Consider the following 6,446-nt stretch of genomic DNA (forward strand, 5'->3'; position numbering starts at 1 on the left):
TGGATGTAGCCTAGGTTTTGGGTGAACCACATTAAATCTGTGTGTTATTTGTGTTCTTTGTGTTTTCTTCTATTTTTTTTGCATACAACTATTTATTCTTATATAATTCTAGATTTTTAAAACTCTAACAATTGGTATTAGAGCAAGGTTTGTTGCTATAGATTGACAAGAATTTTAGATTGGAGTAGGAGCAATGGAGGATTTGAGATTCAAGATTGAAAAATTCAATGGCCAAAAATTCTAGTTATAGAAAATGTGAATTGAAGATTAGCTATATCAAAAGGATCTATTAAAACCATTGGAAGGAAAAATAAAGAAATAGGGAACCATCACAGATGAAGATTGGGAGAACTTGGATAGGAAGACACTAGGATATTTTTGACTGTGCATTGCACCATTTGTAATATTCAACATATCAAAGGAAAAAATGATAGTAGAGCTAATGGAGACATTGGATACATTATATGAGAAACCCTAAGCTTTGAATAAGGTATCTCTAATTAATTTTTTGTTCAATATGAAAATGGATCAGGGAGGATCTATAGAAAATCATTTAAATGAATTTAACACAGTTACTAGTTTGTTGTCATCGATACAAATTTTATTTGATGAAGATTTTAGGGTTGTCTTAATCTTATGTTCTTTGCTAGAAAGCTATAATATCTTGGTTATGGTTATAAGTAAATCTATCTCTAGCTTAAATACTTCAAAATTTGATGAAGTTATTGGTGTTATCCTAAATGAGGAAATGCAATGGAAAATCATAGGTAAAAATTTGACCTCATTAGGTTTTTCTTTAAACATGGAGAATAGAGGAAAAATGAGGGAAAAGGGAAAAGGGCCTTCACATGAGAAGTCACAAGGGAAGTCAAATAAAGGAAGTTCTCAATCTAAGGAAAAGAAAGATTGTTGGTACTATGGAGAACCTAGTCACCTGAAGAAACACTATTGGTCTTAGAAAAAAAAACAAAGAAACAAAACATTAAGATGATAGTAAGGAAGCTAATGTTGCAAGTAATACTTTAAAATATGTTTTATTCTTATGTTTAGATCATTTTAATTATTTCTAGGTAATAAATTCTAGGGCTTCATCTCATGCTACACCCAATAGATTTTCAAGATTATGTTCAAGATGATCTTGGATAGGTATATTTGGGTGATGATGAGCCCTATCACATTATTGGGAAAGGAAAAGCAAAGATCAAGTTGCCAAATGGAAATGACTAGGCACTATAGGAGGTAAGGGATGTCCCTAACTTAAGAAGAAATTTAATTTCTGCTAGACAATTGGGTAGCGAAAGATCCATAGTCATATTTTTAGAAAATATATAGAAGGTCGCTAAAGGTTCATTAGTAGTAGCTAATGGTTTAAAAGTAGTCACATTATATCTATGTATTGGTAACACTTATTCTACCTTAGCTACTACTAATAATGTAAATGCAAGAAAAGCTACTATAGATGTTTCAAGAATATATTCAAACATGTGGCACCATAGGTTTGGGCACATGAGTGAGAAAGTGATGAAAATACTTCACTCTAAAAATCTATTGCCAAGCATGAAAAAAATTGATTTAGAGTTCTATGAAAATTGTGTTTATAGAAAATAGAAAAGAGTTGGATTTCTATGAGTTGGGAAAGAAAATAAGAGTGAGAAGTTAGAGCTAGTGCATTAAGATGTATGGGGACTAGATCACATATCATCTCTTGGTGGTTTTCATTATTATGTTATTTTTATAGATGATTCAACTAGGAAAACATGGGTGTGTTTCTTCAAATATAAATATGATGTTTTTGAAATATTTACAAAATGGAAATCTTTAGTTGAGAATGAGACAAGAAAGAGTTGAAATGTCTTAGATCTAATAATGTAGATGAGTATTGCAGCATAGCCTTTGAAGATTAATATTCTATTAATGGAATTCAAACATAGAAGACAATTCTAGGAACCCCACAAGAAAATGGGGTGTAAGAAAAGGACTTTCAGCCCTTTGGATGGTGGTATTCCAAGGGAAGCATGGGCTAGAAAAAAGGAAAATTTTTCATTTCTAAAAACTTTTGGTTGTGAAGCTTTTGTCCATGTTGATAAAGAAAATAGAACCAAGCTTGATGCTAAATCTCTAAAATGTACCTTCATTGGATATGAAGTAGATGACTATGGTTATCACTTATGGAATTTTGAATATCTTAAAATAATTAGAAGTAGAGATGTTATATTCAATGAGAAGGTCATGTATAAAGAAAAGTTCCAAGAAAAGAAGAATGAATAAGAAAAACAAGAATATGTGATGTTGGATGAGACTCCTAAAACTAAAAATTTGTTGGTACCTAATGCTCAATAAGAATAGGTTTTCTCACAAGCTCTTGTAAGTTTTAGACATTCTACAAGGTCAAGTAGAACTCCTACAAGGTTTCCTCCTTCTTTGCATTTTGTTGGTACCCCTACAGACCCAATATTTAAAACTTCTAGTGTGGATTATTGAACTACTTCGAACTAAGGTTCAAAGTAGTTCAAAGAGGTTCAAATGGTTCTACAAGCTCTTTGTTTCAATATGGCACAATAGGGGTGTTCAGAGGATTATTATCAAAATGTGCTAGGTTACAGTCAAGATCTCAAATGTAGTATCTTAGAAGTACAATTTAGATTCAAGGATGCTAGTTCTAGGACCAAAGCAAGGTTATTTAATGCTTCAATTTTTTTCTTAAGGTCTTGGTTAGGGATTTAAAATGCCCATGGTTCAAGTTCCCACTCAAGTTGTTAGACTAAGATCTTTTGGTTCAAATTAAAACTATGAGGTTTGGGAAAACCATCTTTGGAAGTGTAGATTCAAGCTTAGGTCTGAAAGAAGGTTAAGTTTCACATTCTATGTTTTCAACTAGGAATTGTCATGTAAAGGCTCTAATAATAGAAATAATGAGAAGATACAACCATACCTAATTACCTTAGATTGTGAGGAGAATCTATGTCATCATTGTATGGTTGGAGAGTTCAAGTACAAAAGTAGAATCTAGACAATGAATACCTTAATAATATACAATTAGAATAAGTATCTATGAATCTAAAGATTGTTAAAATGGAAATAACTGCATATCAAAACTGAGTACATGTTTTGAATCCATTAAAAGTGACAAGGCCTAATATACTTTGAGAATATTACACATGGTCAGGCATTAAATGATGGTAACATGACATGCAACCTAGAGGTGTGGAAAGTGCAAGTAATCTATTGACATAATGCCCAACTTATGCAAATATTGTTTTGTACACACTCTTGGTAGCCCCCTTGAAGGATGCTCAGGCATGGTTAAAAGAATAGATCTAGCTACAAGTTTCATAAATATCCATAAAAGTTATGAAGCAAAACATTGGAGTCATTAGAATGTGATGTTACTAGCCCAAATCATCTTCCCAAAGGAGGACTTTATTAAAAATTCATATCTACGGTCACCAAAATGAAACAAAATGGTGCATACTAGCAGCGATAGGGGAGATAATTTAGAGGTCAAGAGCACTAACAATTTATGCATACTTTTGGATTCCCATATGGGTGAATGATAGCACGCGCAAATAATATCATGGTAGGTTTTTATATAATCAAGATGTCAACATGTGGCTTAAGTTAATATATCTTATGACAATTTCCAAATCATGCTACAGAGGTGATTAATAATGGCAAGATCATGAAGACTGCATGGTTCATGAAATGCCTACACCAACTACCTCCCCGAACATAGTTGGTCTATATTCTGATAAAAACATAGCATAGATTAAGTTTGATGCCTGGAAGAAAAGTGTAAGTGCCCAAGTCTTTTAAGAGAAGGCCTATGACTAGCTACAAATAATGAATACATGAGGAATTTTGGAATCAATGTTGAAAATAATGAATACTCCAGCTCAGATCTGTGGTTAAAATTCAATGGTGAAGCAAGGGCCTCTTGAAGAAAGTGGGTGTTATTAGGTTCCCTTTTGTTCAACACAAAATGGATCTCAAATATCAATGAAGTCTTTTTCCTTCACCTACATAGGATGTTGATGTGACTGTAATGATTTGTTGACTTTTTATGAGGAAAACAAGTATTTTAGAGATAATTTGAGTCAAGGGTTTTGAATTTTGAAGACCACATTTCCTATAGCAAGGCATAAAGGAACTTAAACCTAACACACATATGAGTCATAGTCATAAAGGAATAGAGGCAAAGATGGATTTGTTGTGACCTACATAAATGTACTACATATTACTCATGTAGCAATGTCTATGGTGGGAATCTCTAGAGCTATTGTGACTGGTGTGCCAAAAAAAAACCCAAGATTTTAAGCTCATTATTTTTGCTCCCCTCATTTGTCATTTGAGAAAACATGTCAACTTCAAAGAGATTCAAATGTTTCATATACTCAATTGACAACTCTCACCAAGAGCACATTAAAGGGCAAGTATTAAAAACCAAGAATCTTAGTTATAAAGATATCTCTCGCATGATCTCTACATGTCTCCTCAGGCCTCTATATTAAATATGAAGGGTGTTATAGTGTATTAAAACTTAAATGACATAGTTCATTATAGTTGTGACATAGTATTTAGTTAGGAATTGAATATTATATTTGCAAGAATGAAAAGATTAGAAGGTTAAAAAGAAAATGATCAAGATTTTCAAGATTCAGTTAGAGAAATTAAAAAGTTCTCATGGATCAAGAAGAGATAAATATGTAAAATAGAGGTAAAAAAGGGGTCCCAATTTTTTTTATAATTTTCTAGCTCTTCATGGAAAGAAAGGCAGACTTTGGGACTGTAGGAAGAGGAAAACTCATGTCTTTTTTCTAAACTGTGTGTTAGGAAAAGGGGGTGAAATTTTGATTTTTAAATGCAATGTAAAGGAGGAAATTTTTGTTTCTTCCAGATAGTGATTTTGATGCAACATGCACTAAGGTCTATGTTATCTTTTACATTTTAGAGAAGGAAGACTTAGGAGATAATTGCACACCAAACCTTCAAGTTTGGGCATATTTCTTTCCACATATTATTAACTCTATGTAAATTTTAGTTTTCTCTAAATGCATTTTATTGTCAACATTTTCTAAATACATTTAATTTCAAGATGTCTTTGAAGCTTTGATTCTTCTTTTTCTCAAGTTTTCATTCTCTTTGTAATGTAGCATTCAAGTAGATGAACTATGTTTCATTTATTATTTATTTCCTTTCAATTAGATTAATTTTTCTGCATCTATTTCGTGTTTATGGATAGATGTTTGTAAACCTTTTGTGCTTTCTAGTTAAAAGTATCCATATTTGTATTGCTATGAATTCATTGTAAATCATGCACGAGGAGTTGTACCTGGATAAATTGAAAGGTCATTTACACTTTTCAATAGTGAAATGACCCAATTGTTAGTACATATTTAGTCTTCCTATCTAGGCTTTGGGGTTAATTTATATATTTTTCTTTGGAGGACAATTTTATCACTAACATATTCCATTTTATTGACTTATTCTAGTGAACCAAAAGAATATGAAGAAGTAATGCAGGTGGATATGAAACAATAGTGGAAGTTGGGCATGAAAGAGGAGATGGAATCCTTGTTGAAAAATAAGACTTGAGACTTAGTCCTTCTACCTAAAGTAAAAATATCCTTGCCTAACAAATGGGTTTATAAGTTGAAGGAGGAAGATGGAGGAAAGGAAAGGTATAAGGCTAGACTTGTGGTAAAGGGTTTTGCATAGAAAAAGGGTATAGATTTTGATGAAATATTCTCACCTATTTTAAAAATGACTTCAATTAGAATTTTACTAAGCCTTGTGGTTGTAGAGAACTTTCATGTTGAACAACTAGATGTCAAGAAAACTTTTTTCCATGGAGATTTGGAGGAAGAAATTTACATGTAACAACTAGAGGGATATGAGGTCAAGGGTAAGGATAATTTAGTGTGCAAGTTAAGGAAACATCTTTATGGCCTAAAGAAAGCACCTTTTCAAGGGTATTTAAAATTTTATAGTTTCATGGCTAAGCATATGTACCATAGATGTCATTCTGATCACTATGTATATTTTAAGAGATTGGATAATGGGAGTTACATTATCCTATTACTCTATGTTGATGACATTATTATTGATGGGTCTAATATGCAAAAAATAAATGAACTTAAGCATAAATTAGCAACATCATTTTCCATGAAGAAATTGGGTGCTTCTAAGAAAATCCTTGATATGAGGATTGCATGGGACATGAAAAATAGAACCTTGAATTTGTCGCAAAGTGAGTATATAAAGAAGGTGTTGAAAAGGTTTAATATGCATGATGAAAAAGGAGTCAGTACACCTTTGGCTAGTCATTTCAAATTGACTAAGGAACTATTCCCAAAAGCATAGGAAGAGCTAGGTCAAATATCTAACATCATGTACTCATTAGGTGTTGATAGTCTAATGTGTGCAATGGTAAGCACACAACCTGATAT

This window comes from Cupressus sempervirens, chromosome 11, assembly GCF_028749045.1.
Source record: "Cupressus sempervirens isolate cs-2001-9-10 chromosome 11, ASM2874904v1, whole genome shotgun sequence".
In the NCBI taxonomy this organism is placed as follows: domain Eukaryota; kingdom Viridiplantae; phylum Streptophyta; class Pinopsida; order Cupressales; family Cupressaceae; genus Cupressus; species Cupressus sempervirens.